Source organism: Falco biarmicus, chromosome 7 (assembly GCF_023638135.1).
Source record: "Falco biarmicus isolate bFalBia1 chromosome 7, bFalBia1.pri, whole genome shotgun sequence".
Lineage (NCBI taxonomy): Eukaryota > Metazoa > Chordata > Aves > Falconiformes > Falconidae > Falco > Falco biarmicus.
Window position 1 is genome coordinate 68,390,412 of NC_079294.1, and position 20,500 is coordinate 68,410,911.

The following is a 20,500-nucleotide window of genomic DNA, read 5'->3' on the forward strand; positions in this document are numbered from 1 at the left end:
ACAGATGTTTCTTCATGTCCAAATTGTTGTCATCTTGTTTGTCTAATACATTTTCAGAGCATTTGCAAGTGTTTTAAGAAGTTTCTGTGCCCTCCAGAGACATTTGTACAAGCAGTTGATGAATCTCACCACCGACATCGTGGATGAACTTGCCCTGGGTTCATTGGCTCCTCAGTATTGTAAACTTGTTTGGGCAGTGATGCTCAATACAACATGATCTCCACCAGAGTCTGAGGCCTTGTGCCAAGGCTGGAGTATCCATGGAGCTTACTCCTGGCCCAAAGCATACCTGCTGGGAAGAGAAGTTAAAGGGACTGGGACCAGCAGAGCAAACCTGATAAATGTCTTCTGTCCTGTGGGACGGGTGTGTGACCCGACTGCGTGGTCCATGCTGGGCACTCGGGGCGTGCAAACAGTCCCCGTGATGATGTGCTTGTTTATGCTTCAGAGCCACCGAAGGGGAGCAAAGGATGGGAAAATCAATAAGGTTAGGCTGTCATAAAATAGCGCTAATGGTCCTTGCTTTTAAAAGCCATGGACATTGTTTATATACGGACTTTTCAGAGCATGGCCATCAAACAATTCCTTCGAAGGCAATGGTGCAGATGATAACCCTTGTCACGTGCTGGAGCTCCCTCAAGGTCCCAGCTTTTGTTGAGGGGGTCACATAATGTTTCCTTCTCTCTGATGCAACATTGCCTGCAGGTTCACCAGCCAGGTTCGATTCTGCCAGCCACAGAATCAGGTTTTTAGTTGATCTCACTGGATCGTGGTATGAGCGTTGCATGGGGCCAGCACAGCAGTACTGTGCGTGCTGTGGGAGCGGCCCCTGAGGATTGTAGGTCAATGTGAGCGATGCAAATGCCTCTGTCTCAGTTTCCCACCCCTAAGTGGGGCCTGGGAGGAGCATCTGAGTTGCTTTGAGTAAGTGACAAGGAGTAAAATTCTTTAACAAGACCCAAGAATGGGTCTGTGGGAAGCACAAAGGCTTCTGCTGAAGGAGATCCAAGCAGCTTCCCCTGCCTCCTCCTGAGCAGAGGAACCCTTCCCAACCCTCCACACTGATACTTCCCAGGTCGAGCTTAGCCACGATGTGGCCTGGATGGCAAGAATTGCCCCTTAAAAAGGAAAAGTGAGCAAATGGCAGCCAGGACCAAGGGGGAGATGCCCAGAACCGCTGTCAGCAGCATCAGGGAGCTCATTTCATCTCCAAGCAAAAAGGAGCTGCAATTAGCTTTGCATAAAAGATTGCTCTGAGGGGGGAAAACTTACTAATTAATTTGATTTTCGTTTGGAAAAGGGGCGGTGGTTTGAGAACTGAAATTGCCTGATTATTGCCAGCACATAAATTTATCCTAGAAATGTGGCTGCAGTTTATCCTAATCATATTCAACTTTAGGCAATGAAAATACTTCTTGCTATTTGTTTTGGCTTCTCTTGCTGTTACAGCGTCTGCAAAAATATGTCATGCGTGAAATGCTCCCCTATAGTTTGACAAGTTATTCCTTATGCTCACTAATTTTTCATTAAGAAAAATGACAGAAACACCAGATACCCAGTAAGGTCTCCATAATAGCTGTGCATCAAGATTAAAGACTGAGAAGTGTGGGTTTGCTGGAATTGCTTCGCCTCCATTATTTTAGTGTATTTGTTAAAAAGAAAGTCTCCCGACCCGTTCCTGCACTTCTCGGCTATGACAGCTGGAATTTTGCCTCTGTAAAACATGCACGATAGGTTGTAATGTATAGTTTGTACAAGGCAAAGCTGCTGGCGAGCCTGAGCTGTTACAGGCATGTTCAGCCAAAAACTGCCTCTAGCTGGCTTTGGGTGCTGCTGGTGGTTGAAGGGGGGCAATTAGTGTTATTATAGCAGAAAGCGCTGGTTCCAACCAAAACAAAGGGGTTGGTGGATTAGGCAGTCTAGAAAAAGTTGAACACAGACAGTCTCTGCCCCAGCTCCAAATAACTTCTTGACCGAGGTCGTGCGCTGGGTGCAAGGGACCACAAGGTACCCAGGCAGGTTGCCGGGGGATGCAGGCAGAGGATGGTCCACGCCAATGTCTTAAGGAAGAGCAGGAGCGATGCTCTAGAGGTTCAATTCGAGGCTGAGGCCTCCACGGATACGTTCTCTAAATTCCTGCAAGACCTGGGGAGGTCTGAGGTGGGCAGAGGACCCAGAGTGTTGATGAGATGATGGAAGTGAGAGGGAGGATTTAGGCATGTGAAGATCCCAGGAGCTGAGGCTGGATAAACCGCTGCGAGAAAGTAGGTCAGGTGTTTTGAGTGCGATAAATGGTGCTTTTAACAATGACCAGTGTTATAACCCGCTGGAAAGAATGTCACTGAGCAGCGAGCACGTGGGGTTTGATGCAGTGGTGGCAAACAGCAAGGCAGGTCCCTCTGCAGAAAGGGAACGTGCAGCAATGAAGTAGCTGGTATTTTGGGGTATCTTTAAGGCTGCATTGCACATTGGCCTCCGTACCCCTACCACCCTCTGCCTAGTACAGTCAGCTTCCTAAAGCACAGGGAAATCTTTTATAAAACCCATTAAACGTGATTTTAGAACCCAAGCGCGCCGCTTAACTGAGCAGTGTCTGACAGATGGTTTGAAGCTCCTACAACGAAGCAGCAGTAGTTGAGAAAATCGGTGTTTGGGTACCCGAAGTAGCTGTCCCCCCGTACAGAGCAGCACGTGCCTTAAAGCACGGAGCAAACTTGGAGATGCGGCTGCAGAGGGCTGTGTACCAGCTTCCCGGACGGCTTGCGAGAACTGGGGCGGGGGGTTGTGTGTGAGGCTTTGCACAGAGTCATTTACATGGTAATTAATAGCGTCTGTGCATGCGGAGGAGCGAGGGCGGGTGTCTCCCCAGGGAGCTGCCTCGTCCCTGTGCGCTCGCGGGGAGCCCTCATCCCCAAGAGCAGGGAAGGAAGCGAAGCCCCCGAATAGCTTCATTTCCTCAAGGACTTTCCCAAACAGATGGGATAAAATTGCTATAAAAAAAGGAATCCCAAGACAGAAAAATATAATGAGCTATGGGCAAGGGGAAAAATAAATGCTGAGGGATATTTATGCAGCGTGGGGAGTAGATAGATCAAATCAGAAATTCCAATTAAGTCCATAATTTATTTCAACGGAAATAATAAAATTAGAGATGGGCCCAAGTGGAAAAATTCAGACTGGGGTCCCGATCCAAACGGCGTGTTTGGGCAAGGTTCGTGTCTGGCAGCCTCCATCCTGACAGAACGGGGAGCACAGACCTGCACCCAGTGGCAGGCCTTCCAGAAGTTACGCTGGAACCTGGTTAGATAGAGTAACAGGCATTTGGAAGCCATCGTACATGGTAGATATTGTGAGACAGAGTCATTTTTAAAAAATATATAAATATCCCCCAGCATAAAATTTGCAAGAAGGAAGGATACATGATGCAAAGACAAATATATACATTGGATACAAGGAGAAGGGTTGGTTTCCTAATGCATTGACTAGAAAAAGAGGTATTTATCAGACCTAACAGCAATCGCAGTCATTGCTGAAAAGTCCTGCTGGCAAAAATGAAAAATCCCCTTGATCTTTCTCTTCTTTAATCTAGCTAACTGGACTGGAGTCCTGGCAAAAGCAGATGTGCATCCTTGCTAGGGAACCAAGGCAGACTCCAAAGAGGGTTTGGGAGAGACAGAGAAATGTGTTTTGGGTTTTTTTCCCTGTGTGTCCAGGTGTCTGCAGCCACAGGGCACAGCTGGTACATGGGTACACTGGCACTGGTTTGTGATGGGAAGCTGCAGTTGTGAAGCTGTGGCCAAGGAGCTGCCCTGCTTGCTGCAGAATCGCTCTTTGTGGTACCCGTCTGCCCCACTTTAATTCAGCATCAGAATCACTGCGAGTGGCGCAGACACAAACATTTCCCCAAGCTCGAAGAGGGGTAGGGGCTGGACAAATTTTTTTGACACCCCCCCAACAGCAAGTGACAGAATCCCTTGAAACACAAAGGAATGACGAAGACAGATCGTTGTCTTCAGCTCTCGCGTTCCAGCAGCCCGTGGCGAGCCCGAGGAGGACACAGCAGTAATCAATCATCTGCAAAGTGCATGAACTGGGGCTCCTCCACCTTGAGACCCGATCAAGAAATAGCACGTAACACCCTGCCCAAACAGCCCTGATTAAGCAAGTGGGAATTAGCACTGGGGAATGCTTGGGACAAAGAACGAGCAGTTCCCCTTTCACATGGTTTGGCTCATGGTGCGAGGAATTAAAAGGCTGGTAAAAGCCACTGCAGGTTTATAAAAGGATGAGAGTGCAGCGCTTTTAATCCCATTTCAGCAGGGCTCCGCGTTGCAAATAGTTACTTATTATAAAAAAATTCTCAGTGCTTGACCTGAAATTACTCGGGGTTTGGTGCATGGCTCCGTCACTGCTGGGAGTAGCATCTGGGCAGCGGCCCCAGCGGCACGCAGCCGGTCCCGGTACCCTGCGCGTGGCCAGGTGGTGATTGGGGCATCCCCACTGCCTTTGACACCCGTACCGGTACCGCCGATATGGCAGTCTGGAGGAATTACAAGGGAAAAGCTTCATTTTCTCCTGTAAGAGTGACACCTTGGTGGCTAACTCTGCAGCTTGCATTAAAAATAATAATAATAGGTAGCAAGGAGTGGGTCTGTATGGTTTCTTTCTGCCTGGGGTGCTCACTGAGCATCTGTACCTGGGTGTGTGTTATGATGCTGTCTGGGATCCTCATCCCATGACTTCTGTGCTCTGAGTGGATGGGGTAGAGGGATCGCACCACTGCGGATGCAACCAGGGTCACCGAAGCATCAACAGTAGCAGCCCAAACTCTTCTGCAGGCCACCAGGTCAACCCCGCACGGCCAGCCCTGCCCACGCTGCCGCCCCAGCTGCTGGGCTTTCGTTTCAAAGCTTCACATCTCCTCGGGAGGCTGGTGTTAGCATTTCATTTTAGCCTTCCAAGTGCTATACATCCACAGCTTGTGAGTCATGTTTTCCACCCCCTATTATTTAACATCGCGCTTTCAGCCAACATATTTTATGGACCGAAGTTGTCGTGATTAGAAATGTATGTTTTCAATAATGACAATGTACTTTCTCTCTCTCTACCCCATTCAAACCCTCAATTTACAAAATGGAGAAAAGTATTTTAAACATGTAGATCAAAATTACACACCAGCTTAAATGTGTCACTTCTTGGCACCACCGTCTCATTTCTCAGCCAAGACTTGCAACTAAGATTTTTGCTCCTCTGTTTTATTGATTTCTGTTTTCTTTCCAAGAGCACAAATAGCCACTTAGCAAAAAAAAAAATAATAAAAAAATTAACCCCTAACCAGTTTTGCCATCTGCTTTCTTGGGGGTTGTTTTTTGTGCTAATCCACAGTGTTTCCCAGTGCCAGTGGCTGCTCATTGACCATGTGAAGTTTCTCGGCTGCTCTAGATTGTCTCAGGTCCTTCACCTTTGGCTGAGACCAGCTGATGGCTGCTCCACCTGAGGTGTCCTTCAGCAGTCATGGGTTTTTCCAGGTGCAGATATGGGTTTCTTAAATGGAAAGGTCTGAATCCCCTGTAAATGGAGGCTAATTTATAGCCTAGCATCTTATTTCAAAGGACCTCTGAGTTTCTCAGATGTTGTAGCCTTCTATGCAGCATGTAACTAAAAGGGGGATCGTAGCCGCAAACATGAATGGCTGCATTTGCAGCTGGGAAAAGAAAAAAAAAAGAGAGACTATGAAACAGTATTTTGCACTGTATTTGTGCAAGGCTGTTGCAATGGGAAGATCCCACCAGGCAAAGGGGGTTGAGATGTTGAGGTTGGAAATGGAGTTAGTTCAGTGACATGGTGCGCAGAGAACATACGTTTTTGTCTCCCGGCACATGCAATATAAAACACAACCCCGTTGTGCCGTTAAGGGGGGTTCCAGGCTTCTCTGCTGTATTTTGAACTCTGTGGCCTCAGGTACTAAATATGTGTGTACGCACACTCACACTCATTGTTGTCCCAGACTAGGAATAAACCAAAACAGAGAAACTGCATCCTCGGTTGAGTTCAGTTACCAAAGCTGTGCTGGAGCCGCCTGGTTAAACCTGAGCAAGGGCTTTGAGCAGCAAGAACAAAGGGGACAGTGTTTGTCCTCCTGGGTTTGCATCTCTGGGTGGCTGCAGGGCATGATTTGGGGACATCCAGGAGTATGGGGGTTGTCCCCTGCACATGCCTGACGCCAGCAGAGCAGACCTGAGCTGCCCTTTCACAGCGCAGCTGGAAACAGTGGTCCTTACCCTGCAAACCAGTGAGCAAATCTTCTCTTCCACATCTCCGCGGTGACAGCTGCACACACTTCCCAGGCTGATGGTATATGACAGGTCTGATGTGAGCAAGGATTTTCATTTACACTATGTAGCAGTTAGCAACAGATGGAACCATAAGATCAATATATAGTCCAAATAATTAAGAATCGTGTTTTTAATTGTGCCTTTTCAACAAGCATTTCAAATGCTCCTTAAATCAGCCACGCGGCTGTTGATATAGGGAACAGTTGCAATATATTGCGTTTTGAAAGACGTATTGAAACTGCAGAGACTGATCTAAACTAGACGAGCGAGTGCCTTGTGAAAGGGTTTTTGCAGCTCCGGGGGGTCACTGCAAACCATCACTGTGCAGATGGGTTGTGATACCCAAGAGATTAACCTGGCCAGTAAAGTAAAGCACAATTGATTTTAGCCTTTTGAAGGCTTTGGGATTTATCCTTCAAAATGCTATGCTTTCAGATGAATCAAACTGTTTTAAACTCTCATAGTTCCCGTCTGAGAACATAGTTCTCGTCTGGTATTTGGGTAAACTGAGGCACGCAGGTGCTATGGGCCAGGGTAAGTGAGGGGAGCAGGAGCACTGGGCTCTCCTTGCATCCTTCTGCTTTGCTCAAGCGTTTGACCTAGTAGGACTAAAAGCCTTCCCAAAAGCGATGTTATTTAGCAAGCGTTACAGCACAGTACGATCCAAGCAGCCTGGTTTCAAACTCAGATGAGCTGGGTGTTCCCTAACATCAGTGTTCTTGCTTGAAAAGCTGAAATGAAAGATTTTGCACCCTTTGGAAAAATTATCCTATTTGGCTATTCTTTTAGGCACTTAACCAAAGTAACTGGCTGAAGGTCAAACCTGATGAAGTGGTGGCTTGGAAGCTATGCTGTCACCTGCCGCCCTCTCCCAGACGCGCAGCAGGATGCTCAGATAGGCAAAATCCTCACTTGCCTCTGGGAAGGGGCTGTGACCCCCAGCTGCAAGTAGCCTGGTGCCAGTGCTTGCATGAGTGGTGGGAAAGGTGCTTTTATTGGGGAAGGCTGGAAAAACATTCCCCTTAGCAGCTGGGGCCATTGCCCCCCAGCAGCCTTCTGCATGATGCTGCTCTGATGCTGCGCTCCTGTGCATTAAAGGTGTTGATTTGGGGAGAGTAGGTGCCATGCAGCTATCATAAAACCATGGAATGGTTTGGGTTGGAAGGGACCTTTAAAGGTTATCTAGCCCACCCCCCCTGCAATGAACAGGGACACCCCAGCTTCCCACCAGCACCGTATGGACCTTGAGACCAGCCAGGCATAGTTGTGATGGTCAGCAGAGCCCAGGGTGCTGTGGGAAGCGCTGCAGCTCTGCGCTGCCTTTGCAAACGCAGGGGAAGATGAAGTCATGCCTCCTGTATTTTGTATTTTTGGATGTGTCTTAGAAGGTCATTTGGTGTCTTCTCTTGTTCTAAGGGGTTTCAGCATCACAGCAAGGTGCTTTTGGGGTTGTTTCCATTCACTAATGTAATTTTGGGAGGTCATTTGTTTATCCTCTGGTTGGAACAGAACAGAAAGCCACATCCAGATACAGCCAGTGCAGATGACGTGCCTGGGTTTGCCACCGGCACTGTGGGTCAGGTCCCCTGGGACCCTTGGCCGTGCCACCCGGCCAGGCTCAGCCCCAGCTCCAGCCCTGCCCTGTGGGTGCTCGCAGGCTCAGAGGGCCGTGCCTCCATCATCAGGGGATGGAGGGGGGATCAAGGGAGGCATCCAAGCTTCACCGTCCCCAGCACCTACCGGTGTGAGTCGGACCACGAGCACTGCCTGCGCGTGGTTACTCCCCAGCTTAATTTATATTAAAAGTGGCCACATCATTCAAGCAATCTCCACGCTCTTCTGTTTGTGCAGGTAATGATGATATAGACTCATTTATGCAAGATTATCCTTTTATCACATTTCCAGACTCATTTATGAGGCTCATGTTTTTCCCCCAAGGGCATCATCAAGTGAGTTAAGTTGTACTATTTGCCTCCCGCAGTGAACTGGCAGGAGCCTACTTCATTGACTGATGAGGGCTGCTGCCTTCGCCAAATAGGGTCTGTGTGATGGATATTTTACTTGTGAATATTATAGCTGGAAATTAGCATGTTTATTGAGGTAGAATGCGTTTGTTTACATTCTGCTACCCATGGTATTACCTTTTATGACCTGAGTTATTTAGCTGAAGATAAGCATAAGTGCTTCCCATCTGGGGGAGGGGAGAGAGGAAAAAAAAAATTAATGAACTACTAGATATCAAATTATTCCTTAAGTAAGTGACAGAGACACCTTGCTGGGAGCTGCCCCAGTCCCCTCACCTGGGCTGGACCAGCTCGAGCACAGAGGGGTGGGAGGGAGCGACGCGGCTCGGTTTTACCTACAACTTTAGCTATTTTTGCCAATCCGGAAGGAGTCTTTCCAGGGAGGAAACCATCCCATCTCTCTTGAAGCATCCAACAGTAATTGGATACCCACTAGTGGGGATGGCAGGTGGGAAGAGCTCGGGATCCGAGCCCACCCCACAGGGCAGCCCCTGCAGTCTTCCCCTTTCCAGGTTTGTTCACCATCCCATTGCCTTGACTGCATGGTGAGAGCCAGGGTAGAGCTTGGCTAAAAGGTTAGGAGAAGACCGATTAACTTCATAGTCTTAAGTTGACAGCAGCTTAATGAACCGTTCACAGCTGTTGAAAGGTTAAAAAATAAAAAAGGTTAAAAAAACCAGTGTGGCTTTCAGCATTACAGAAGCACACACAGCACAGCGTGGTGGGTTTGTGCCATGCCTGCAGCTATGGGCAGGTAGATGCCATCTTTCCCCATTTGTTTCTACTTTTAATTTTTCTTGTGGATGCCATCGATCCTTTTTGGCATCGCCTACCTCCGCAAGGTCTGACCAGCACACAGGCGTGACTCTTATTCCCTCCATGATGTGTGATTGCTCCTCCACGATGATGATGGCAGTTCATTGATGAGTGACAAACTCCCATGGGATGCTTAGGGCTGCAGGGAGCCTGACCAGCACTTTTCAGAGAGGGTGTGCTTTCCCTAGCAAGGGAAAGCTTTGACCTATGAGATAACATATAAAGTTACCCTGATTGTGTCAAATTTTCCTTAAAAGAGTCATTCTTTACCTACTTAAAATGACGATGGTACGTTCATTATGTGAATTACCTGGATGCAGAGCCGACTGCCATCTGATGCAATGCAGCCCTGCAGTCAGTTGGGTCTGGAAAATAACACAAAATAACTACAAAATGGATGTTGAGAAACGTGCTTAAATCCATACATCAAATGCTTGGGAACACATGGTTTAGTGGTGGACTTGGCAGTGCTAGGTTAACGGTTGGACTCAATGATCTTAAAGGCCTTTTCCAACCTAAACAATTCTGTGATTCTGTGTTCTCTCCATATTCAGAAATGCCTCTGTGGAGTAGGGGATTTGCCTGGGCAAATAGGGGACTGGGTGCGGGACTGGGCACCGTGCTCCTGGGCAGGAGCTGTTTGTGGAATTACAGACACAGCCTGTCCTGTAGCCTGTGTCACGACTTAGTTTCATTTTAAAAGGTGCCTGCCAAGCTCTCTTCTACTTGGTGCACATCTGCAGACAAAAACGTGTTTTATATCAAGTCAAAAGCATGCTCTTTTCCTCTTTCAGCAAGATTTGGCTCTAAATTTTACGGCCTTTAAATATATATTATCACATGTGAGCAAAAGAGAAGGGAATTAGTGTCGTGTCAGCCAGAGAGCAAAGACGAGGCTTCAGCGATGGGCAGTGCCAGTGCCAAAGCTCCCACTGTGCCAGCTCATGGAGGACAAATGGGGGCTGGGAAATCCTCCTGCTGCCCAGAGTCTCATGAGCCTTTCCCTGGGCTGCCCTGGGCTGTGGGTTGAGACTGAACTGGTGCCCACATCCCCATCTCCATGCAGCGGGCATGGGCCCCTGCGTGTGGGTGATGCGGTGGCCTCGAAGAACCTGCAGCTGGCACCAGCAATGCCACCGCTTCGTCTGCAAGAAGTGACACCTTGGGAGCGCCACGATAGCGTTACCCCATCAGCATCTGCCTATCTTGCTTTGCTTACCATGTTAATTTGCTGCTGCGTGACTCTCCAGGGTGAAATGGAGACAAATATGACTTCACTGTTACAATAACTAGTAATAAAAAATATGATTGCCAATATCTGGGAGGCACGCACTTGTGAGTTGTAAGATGAAGTGAATTAACAGCTTGAAAAATTGTTGGCCCTGCTAGAAAGCAAAGCTGTAAATGTTGGGATTATTTCCCCTGTGACACTGCTGTCAGCAGGGGATGGTGCAAGTGGGGATGTTCTCTGGCCCCCACAAGAAATCATTTCCCTTTTCCCTCGGCCGTGCAAAGCCCGTCGTCACAGGCGCCTGTGGGGCTTGGTTGGCATGCTTAACGTATGGCATGATGCATTTTGCACAGGGATAGCTGTGCGTGTGTAGATCTGCTTTTACTGGTCAGGTGTGGGAGCATCCCTGGGCCACGCATGCATGACAGTGGCCACAGCGGGTTTGTACCCATAAAGTCATTTCTTCGTGACCTCTTCCCCAGCTGTCAGGCCAACACGATGATTTATCCTGGGTCTGTGCCTCTTCCTGCTCTGCAAAAGAGCTCTCGATGCTCTCATTATCCACGTTGACTTCCCCTCCTCATCCTGCTTTTGGCCTTTAAGATATCATGATGTAATAAATTCTTGGGGCTAATTGTGCGTTATGTAGCAAATATCCAAAGCAAACAGTTCGCCCAATGGGCTAAAATACATTTGCCTGAAGCGTTCGTTGAGCAATTATGAATAACCTACAAGTTTTAAAAACAGCCTCTTTGTGGATAATTTGAATGTTTGCTGCAAAGTGCAGCATTTGCTGAATTAATGAGTCGTTACAGATATTTCACTGAGCTCTGGTGGCACTGCCTGCTGCTGCATGAAGGGGTTTTTTTCTTCCATTGCACCTGTACTATTTCAGTGACATGCAATGCTTAATTTCTGCAAATTACTCCTGCTAGAGCAATATGAAATACAACTAACTTGGGGGAAGGAGAGGTATACTTTAATTAAATCACCTTGCAATTAGTCCTTGAGTGATGAGATAAGGTGTTTTATCTCTGTGCAAGTGGTACCAAACCACCAAGGAGATGCACGGAGAGGGAATTCCAGAATTGGACATCATAGTCAGATGAGTTGTTCAACCATCTGAGATTTCTTAAAAGCGGCCAGCCAGCTATTTGGGCATTACTTTTGCTGTTTGCTTGGGACCATCCATATTTACAGCATTAGAACAACCAACTCAAAATCAATATTTTCTGGAAGTGCCTTTAGGCCTAAGGACTGTGGCAAAATACACAGACAAATTAAAATACACCATTGGTCAGATACTTTGTGATGAGCAGGATGCGCAACATTGCATCCCTTGTGTATAGATACAGGACCTGGTCCTTTGCGATCTCCTCAGCTGTGGGACGCTGGCTCCGCTCCTCTGCGCTCTGCAGCGCTTTTGGGGACCATTGCTTGGGGAGCACAGAGTGAGAGGCTATTTGCACTAAATGTGGGTGCGATGGTCCCATTTGTACCTTCTATGGTGACACTTGCACCCTCAGAAGTCAGAGATATAGGCACCATCTGAAGCATCTCCAAGGGGGGATAGAGATTTCACCATCCACTCCCCTTTGGATTCTTTCCTGGAGAAAGAGATGAATGGCTGAATGCTTCTGAATATTTAATTCCCCCAGCAGCATTTAGCATGGTGTAACATTTTCTTAATGATTTATTGCCCCTAGTGTTTTAGACAGACGAAATATGTTTGCAGTCTGTCCTGCCTGACACTGGAAACCTGGGCTGGTGTATTGACCCCTCCAAAAGAGACAAACATCTTGTTTGAAGCCATCTAAGAGCCCCTCGGGAAGCAAATGGGAATTCCTCTATGCCTGCAGTCTAAGTGTTTGTGGCTGTTTGTGCAACCCAGGACCAAGCCCTGCGTGCTCCTGCAGCACAGCAGAGTCATTATGTACATCCGAGGCCGAGAGGCGTCTCATACGCGAGCACTGCGCCAACCTCTGCGCCTGGGCGTTGGACCGAGTTCAGCCGAGGTCCAAGAAGTCCATTTCATTGACTCTGGCAATTGCTCGGTCTGGCCTGTCATACAGATGGAGTCATCTTTCCGCTGTCAGGTCGTGCTCAGGGAAACTTGGTTTCAAGGAGAAGAGCAGGCAGTGGCACTGGAGAGGTCTGTCCCAAATTGAAGAGCAAGCGTTGAACAAGAGTATGCATGGGATAAACCTATCCTTCAGATCACTGTTGTCCAGCTATAAGAAAAATAAATTTAGTCAAAAAAAAAAGAAACACCACCAAACCCTAAGTGCAGTTTAGTAGCAGGATTTGGAATAAAATCATCAAAAGCAAGGAAATTCAAAGTGGCAGCAGCAATTTCTCCCTCTCCTCTCAGCAGACCTAAGTATTACAAGAACCAGTGGGATGCGATCTGGGGACCTGCACAGGGGTAGTTTCATGCAAAATGTAATTTCTTTGAAGTTTAGAAAACTGCATGTGTAATAACATAGCATCGAGTTATTTCCTCTGTGAAGCCAATAGCTAGCGCGCTCATGAGTACACGTATACGTACAATGGAGACAACAATAAGCAAAGAGTCCAGCTCGAATTTAGATTTTTGGTTTGTATTAGGTTGCATAACAACCTTAATGTTACTTAAATGTAGGTGTTTTGTGTGTGGGTGCACGCGCCTATGTGTGTATGTGCATTAATAGCAATTTGTGATAGATGCCTTTGGGGCCCACACATTCAATAAGAAAAAAGGAGTTTTTATGGGAGATAACATAACTGTTTGCAATTTGGCTATTCATTGTATCTTTGGCATTTTATGTACCGCATTAGCTGAGGCAATTTCATGCATATGGATATAATGCATTAAGTAGAAGCATTTAAATATAGTGAAACTAATTTTATGATGATTAGTTGAAGGAAAACATTGCATTCGTATCATCTATATAGGAGCCAATTTGCATGAAAATGCCCAAAGTTGCTATGCCAACATTTTCTGTGTTGTCGGTCGGGGTCGTCTCTGTGTCAAGACTTTGTATTAAAAATCGGTCTCCAGTGCCCATGTCTTTTAATTCATTGCAAGCTGTAGGCCATTTGCTCACAAAGCGCTTGCAGTAAAACAAATGAATAGCTAAAATACTCATTTGCATGATTCCCATTTGAAAACGATTCCCCTGAAATTAAGGAAGCGTGTTACTCGGTTGTGAAGATGGATGGGCAGATGAGCCATGCAATTAATATTTTTCGGCATTCTCTTTTAAAGCCCTCCTAAGACTAAAAGCAACACATGCTGCCTTCCAGACAAATTGGGTCCCGCAACAGTTCCAGGGCTGCCATGGCAGCAGCTTGTTCCCACTCTCTCCCCTTTATTGTCTCACTTACATTATGCAGTAATTAAAACTATTTACCATTCCTACTTATCTGCCATCTGCTGCCATTGAAGTTTCCTCTTCTTTATAAAGCCATCTTAAGCAGCAACAAGAAAAGTAACGGATTCAAGGACAGGCAGGGGGAGGGAGAAAATTCTCCTGCTTTTTACTAATAGGTAGCGGACCAGGACGAGGGTTGAGTATTATAAACGACTGGGTACTTCCGTGTAGCGTGGCATTTTCTGCGATTTACAACCCGGCCACTGTGGTAAGGAGGACAAGCATGGGCACACGACAGAGGGAAATAGGTACAACAGATGTATATAGTGCTATAGGCGCACCGATGGGATACTCCTCTATTTACACCAGGGCGAGTGGGAAGGAGGATTGTGCTGATGGTTTCGTTCGCTCCTGAGCCAAGTCATGGGGAATGAATGAAAGATTTTGATTTGAACGGACACTGGTTTCGAAGAACAGATGAGTTTGAGCAGACCCTTGAATGGGACCTCAGTTCAGGCTGGGTTAAATCCTGTGGGATGCACAAATTGCACTCAGGCGTGGATGTTAGGCAGAGGCAGAACTTCATGTCAATGCATCGGAGAAATGGGGATGAAAATACCCAGAGATCTCCAGCCAAACGATGGTGCTTGCAGGTCTTACTATGGAAAATACGGTTAGTGCTCATGGCCTGAAGAGTGCTTAAATCATCCCGGGTGCTGGCGGGACGGGAAGCGATGACAGCCAGGTAAACGGAGCCTGCGGGGGACTCCGGAGAGCCCAGCCCCGAAGGCAGATTTAGGGAGGGCAAGACGTACCCCAGCAGGGCTGTTATACACTCAAATGGGCCAATAAAACAGCTCCCAGTGTGCTGTTGGTAATAAAAAGTGAAGAAGCCGGCAATTACTGTCGCCCTCGTGGCATAACTCATGCTCCATATTATTTACAGTGACTCTAAAATTTTAAAAATCCAGTTAGCTTAATTGCCTTTTCTACTGCACGGGCATCAGTGAGGGAGGGCGGCACGAGCCGGCTGCTCCGGCTGCAGAACCCATGGACGGCTCCCAGGGACCCGCTTGCCCCGTGCTGCGTCTGGAAGGGGTAGTTGGTAGCAATCCATAGAAACATCCAACTTTGCTGGGTAACTGCTAAAAAGCAGTTTCGGTAGTATATCCTCCTTTATTAAAACTCCGGCAGTCTGAGTTACTGCTGCATAAACCCAGCCATGGCACAAAGGACTCTGGCGGAGTTGGGTTTTTTCTTAGAAAGCTGTGGCAGTTTCATTAGTTTTCCATCGTTTGACTACAATTGATTTTTCTCAGTATTTTTTTTTTAATATATAAACACTCAGTTCCATGTTTCAGCTATTTTTCATGAGAGTCTGTGTTTTTGCCACCATCTCCTGGCCTGAGTAAAAAGTCAAAGAAAAGAAAGATGAGAAAATGTTTAGTTTTGGGTTTTGGTGTTTTTTTTAACCCCGAAGTCTTAAACATCAGTGATGATGGTGTAAAGCATCATCCAAAAAACTCTGGCAGAAATATTCCCAAACCTATAAAACTATGCAACACAGAGCAAATTACATGTTCACGTTACAAACAATGCTGGCAAAGAGCTGGCTGTTCGCTGGGGTGGCTTATTCTGTTTTACAGATATTTCATTCTCCCCACATCTGGAAGGATTTAATGGTTAGGTGAGAAACAGCATCCAGTTTTTCAGCACTTTGTGCAATTTCTCAAATACAGTGGAAAGCCCCATGTTCAAAAGGACAGTCATTTTCCAATCCATTGAATTCTTTTGTTAACGTGCAAATACTTTTCATTCCTTGTGAAGTACAGTAGAGCAGGCATTGTTGCACCAAATTATTTACAGACACACAGCTGAAACCTAAAAACACAGGCTCTTTCTAGTCTTTTTTTCATAACCACAGTGGGCTTCTCCCCAGATCAAACACCCTTCAAACACAGGGAGGCTGGAGCATCTCACATGCATCCCAGTCCGTTCCCGCAGGATGGGACCACCCTGCTCTCCCATCATGATATTTCTGCATGGTGCAGAAACATCATCCAGATATGGCTGATATCAGTGGGAGGGTGCAAATTGGCCCCAGAGTGGCGTAATTAGCTTTTTGCTTGGTGCTGGGCTCCTTACAGCCCCCAAGCAGCCGTGGTGCAGTTGGGTTCCTAGAGGTGCCCAGCCATTGTCACCCCTTGAGTGAAGCATCTCTTGCAGCACTGGAAAACTATCAAATATTCCCTTCGTCCAAAGTTGAAAAACTGGCTGAGGTTCTTTTTACACCATACAGCACTCCCATCCCTTTTAGTAAATGATTTTGCATCACAACCCTGCAAAAAAAATTACCATAGAGATCCCATTTAAGGCAAGGAAAAAAAAAATGTAAAAGGAAATATTTTAGGTAGGAGTTGAACAGCAAATGCTTTTTGGTCTCTGTGGGGAGTAATGATCCACAACAAGGACACAATTCTATATGCATGTAATATTATCACATGCTTCAAAAAGCTTTTAAATCACATAAATGCAGTTATGGACCATTGTACAAAATAAACATTCCACTTGTGTTTAGGCTGTTTTTAGTTCTTTGATCTAAAGGGATGCTTGCAGATTTTATTGCTTTGTAAATTAAAGCAGCTTTGATTTGATTGAACTAAATTAATAAGACTTCTGCCTTGTTGCAAGATAACAGCTACAGTATATTTTGGCTGCACTGCACATAAGAAAACTGCAGTCTGTAACAATTCCACTGAAGCTTCATGGAGGATTTCAATACCTATTTTAATTAAAACAAAAGCCTATGTAGCACTAATGCGTTCCTTAAAGAGAAAAAACTTAAAGTGTCCTTTTAAATCTATTTTAATATGTCTTAAGGACTAGAAGATAAATGGCAGGAGAAGGGGGCTCTGACAAGGTACTTTTTCACTGTCTTTTGAATTTTCTTCTTGCATGTCTAAGGCATGTCTCCTTTTAAATAATAAATCTCGCATGGAAAAGCAAGCGGCTTTCAGGTGTCCTCTCAGGCGCTGAACAATGGCAGAGCTCTCAACCCCCACTCAAGGACCACAAAAATCATCCACGTCCATGGGCAGAGCTGGTGATGGGTTCAGCCCCCAGGACCACCCCACAGGGCTCCACTGTCAGGTCGGCTCCCACCGTGCTGGCAAGGTCCTCAGCCCGTTAGCCAACGTGTAATTACACTTTCCTAGCTAATACCTCATCTGTGGCTCTTTTTAGATCTGGGGCCTCTTGGGGTGGCTGTGCATCGCTGGGAGAAAGGGGAGCCCTGACCCAGCTGTCTTTTCGATGCCCTGAAGAGACTCCAATAGTTCACAGCAGGGCCTGTGACGGGCAGTTGTGGGACGAGGCTGTTTTAAACCTGCTGATGGTTCTAAATGTTTGTTGCTTGTGGGTCTCGGTGGCTTTTTTTTTCCCCTTGAGCAGACTTGGGAAGTTTGAAACCAGCAACGGTTTTTACTTAATTCCATTTACCAAAAATCCTTAAACAAGAGCAGCTTATTGAAATCTGTAACAATAAAAAGCCAGCAAGTGCCAAAAAAATGGAGCTGCCTCATCCCGACCGCAGGGGCACTGTGGGAGGAGCGGGAGAGCTGCTTCCAACAGGGAAACACAAGGGGCACAGGGGCTGTGCCCCTCCACCAGCAGCTCCCTGGCAGGAGCCAGGGCATCCCCGCATCTAGTAGGGTCCCTGGGCACAACCGCAGCCAGATCTCGAGCTACAGCTCTCCCTGCACATCTCCAGGGCTCCAGAATGGGAACAGCCAAAGCAAGTGTAGGAGCAACATCTCCCTCAAAACCTTCCTCTCCGCATCCCTCCAGCCCCTGGTTCAATGCTGCTGCATAAAGCAGACCCACAGTGTGGTGCCGAAACTACGCCGGGGTTTCTGCCCTGGCTGAGCAGGGATCTGGACAATGTAGGACAGCAGGGCTTCTTTGCATCCACTGTTTGTCCTGCAGTTTGTCTCCTTCAAATAGAAAAGAAAAAAAAGAAAATGTTTTAGCTGCAGGCACTGCAAACTTTGCCTGGAGTCAAGAGATCAGCAAACACGTCAAAGGGACAGGGTTTGCTCGTTGACCACCATGTGCTTGTGGGCTTCATCCCTTTTGTCCCAGAAGTTCAGATTCATCTGATCTTCTCTCTCTCACCATGACGGTGGATCTGCCTCACACAATAGTGCTGGGAGATTCTGGGATCCTTCCCAGTGCCTTGCTAGCTGGGTTGGAGGGACAGATGCTGACCCGACCTTTGCATGAGCAGGTGACCCGTGGTCCTGCGGCTGAGACCTGGCTCAGCATCCCAGCCCCTGACATGCTGCAAGCTCAGTGGCAGGATGAAAAAATTCCCCCAGGCTGATCTCCCCCAGCAGCAGCCCCGGCTCCCCATGCTTCCCCTCCTTCTTACCCTTTTCATAAATAATTTTAATATAGTACAGAGTGGCTCAAAACAGGAAACTCTGCTGTTTTAGTTTGGTCTGGAGTCAATTTTCCTAATCCCTGTGGTGGAGTTGCTAAGTTACCCTATCCCAGGGCCCTCACTGCTGTTTTCATGTGGAAAAAAAAAATTAAAAAAAAAAAATCTGTTCTTCACTAAAGTACTGGGGTTTGAAAAAGCCGTGGCTCATTACTGCGTGAAAGGTCCAGCACGCTGGGCATTTACAGCGCTGTCATTTAGAAATCGCATTTCCCGCAGCTGAAATCCGGCCAGCAAAAAGCAAAGTCTTCGCCGGCTTCGCCGAGGTCAGGCGGGTCAGACATGAGATGAAATGAAAGACAAACAGTGGCCGTGGAAAGCTTTCACTGCCATCTCCTCCGGCGTAATGAGCCCTGGCTGCGCGCTTGGACAGAGGCCAAACATTCATTTACCACAAATCTTCTGTAAATGATTACATTACCTTACATTAGTTTCTGTAGTACCCCCAACTGTTCCTTCCAAAGCAAGTTAAGCAGAAGCAAAGCTGCCACTTCCCTGTAATTATTCTCCCTCGGCCAACAGGCCACGTTCCTCCTGTCCCTCCTGCTCGGAATGGAGAAGGGACAAACCTGCCTTCCCGTGGTGGCTCGTTGGATGCTGTCACCTCGGATGAAGGAACAGTGGTACCCACCACAGACAGGGGAGCGTGATGAGCACAGATGCAGCCAGAGGCGCAGAAGCTCCCTGGCACCGCAGCTGGGGACACAGGCAGATGCCCGATGTTGCTTCATGACCGTGGGTGACGGTTTGCACTTATGCTCCTGGGTATCTCCTTCACTGCTGGAGGTCCATTGGGTTGAAATCTGGACCTCAGCGAGCGTGACCTTGACTCATGCCAAGGGAGACTGTGGCATTTCTGGTCCTGCTGCAGTCCAAGCAGCGTGTAAAGCCAGTGCTTTGGATCAGATAACTCTCTGGCTTGCAAGTAAGTGTCATCCCAGAATCCAACATGTTTTAGAGAAGCTTCGTATCTCCCTAAGCAATTCCTCTTTCCTCCCACTCTACCCCCTGCTTTCCCTAAAGTAGGCTAAAGCAAAAATGCTTGACATAACCCCTCATCTTTACCCACACTGATATCCTCTGCTCATTTGTTGAAGCCGCATTTGAATTCTGGGGGCTACTTCTTAAAATTCACCCATATGCACATGGGTGATGAAAGAACAACGGGGCCGTTACAGCCTGGTGTAAACTCACAGTCTGCTGGTGTGAACTAGTTTTCCCAGATGGGAGTGACAACCACGTGGTGATTTCTCCCCTCTCCAGTGCTCCTCGGATGACAAATTCCTGTGGCTTGCAATACGGGGCCAGTTTATTTATTTTTTCCAGTCCTACATGTGCAGCCCATGTTGCAAAGAGGCAGCGCGATCCCTATCCCGTCAGCTTTCCATTTCTCCGAGGCACAGGAAACAGCATCGCCTCACTGGCCAAGACCTACAGTTATGCTGGAGGCTGCTGTTGGGGGAGCACGCTGCTCAAAAAGTCCTTGCAAAGATGCTGTGAGATGAGCAGCAACAAAAAACCACAAAAACAAAAACAAACCAAAAAAACCAACCCTGGGAGTTAAACCCTGCTTAAGTTAAGCCAGGGAGCACCGGCACTTTCTGACATTCCCAGGTGTGCTCCCCTGCACACCCCTCCCCATGTCCTCCCTCCCTCTTTCAGTCTTTTCCCAAGGCCTTCTGCAAAACTGCCATTTGTTATCGATTTCATTTAAGCTGCAGCAGTTTGTTATTATTATTAATTCCAGGCACATTTTTAATAGCACCAATAGGTTGAAAGAGAGTAATGCTCTCATTTGCACACCCTTTCTTTAGGCTGGCTGTAGCTGATTTAAGTGCGTGCATCTCCACAGCACAAGAACAAATGGGAAAGGAAGATATAGGCTGTTAACAGTATTTTTAAAGTGTTGGAGTATGAGTGTGAGGGAGTGAGGCAATACCAGGAGGTGTTTAATTATCATCCTGTACCAGCTCGGGGTGTTAAAAAGGACTGAGTTTGTGCTAGACTGGCAGGCTTTTGCAATATCACCCTAAAGGCAATTTCCCTAATTGCCAAATACTGTCCTAAAGCGTTGCAATTTGGCCACAAGTTAGCAACTTGCTCTTGAATTTGTCCTTGTGCTGAAACGCATAGGCTTCATCCCATGGATGAGTGATGGAGAGAGTGTTTCCATTCCTCATAGTTACATCTGTTATCTCACCGCTGAAGTTTTGTCTCTGCTCCGATGCAGAGGATTTTCCCAG